This window comes from Trypanosoma equiperdum (genome assembly GCF_001457755.1).
Source record: "Trypanosoma equiperdum strain OVI genome assembly, contig: ctg_1638, whole genome shotgun sequence".
Classification (NCBI taxonomy): domain Eukaryota; phylum Euglenozoa; class Kinetoplastea; order Trypanosomatida; family Trypanosomatidae; genus Trypanosoma; species Trypanosoma equiperdum.
The window spans coordinates 2,718-3,646 of NW_027123658.1; positions in this window are offsets into that span (position 1 = coordinate 2,718).

Below are 929 nucleotides of genomic sequence, written 5' to 3' on the forward strand. Positions count from 1 at the left end.
ACAACAGACGTCGGCAAACTTGCAACAAACCCGGACCTAGAGCTTCACTTTCTTATCTACATGGCATGAAAACCGTTAGAAAACTAGAAGAGGCAGCTGAAAGCAAAGACGTTGCTAAGAAAACGGAAACAGAGGAACAAACCGAAGAAAAGAAAGACGGGGATAATAAAACAACCGCAGCTGATTGCAAAGCCACTGAAGCAGATAAATGTGACAAAACAAAATGTGCTTGGGATAAGGAAAAAAGTGAGTGCAAGGTCAAAGAGGGAACTGTTATCATTTCAACTGTAATTAAGGCACTTCTTTTGCTTTTATTTTTGATTATGTAAAACGTTTAGGATATTCCCCCTATTTTTAGAAGAACTTTGCAGAAATTTGATATGTTTTAACACTTTTTGTTGAAAATGTGCTTTTGGTGAAAGTATGAAGTTTGTGAATTATATCGGGCTATGGATGCAAAGTAGTATGGTGGCAGGGTGTTAAAGGTGTGAGCTATTTAGAAATTTAATATTTCGGTTTATTATGTTTATTGATAGATATTCGTTAGAGTTATAATGGCAGAATTAGCAACAATAGTGATGATAATGCTAATGATATTAGGATAGTTTTGTGAGTGTGAGTGTACACCAATTTTATCGTAAGTCAAGTAGTAAAGACTAAAGGCACAACTAAAATAAAAGCACTAAAAAGAACGGAAATGGTTTCAAGGAAGTAAAGAAGGGAGACATTCAAACTGAAAGGGAGAAAGAATATGCACAGTTTCAGACACAAATATGATGCTTGTGTCCATCATACACAGGAAGATTATGGAATGGAACAATAGTGGAGAGACGAAGCCCAGTGTTTAGCTATATAAACATCCTACAGCTAACAAAGATAAATTAATAAAAATGAAGAAAAAAATGCAAGTGAAGCAGCTAGATATGCCA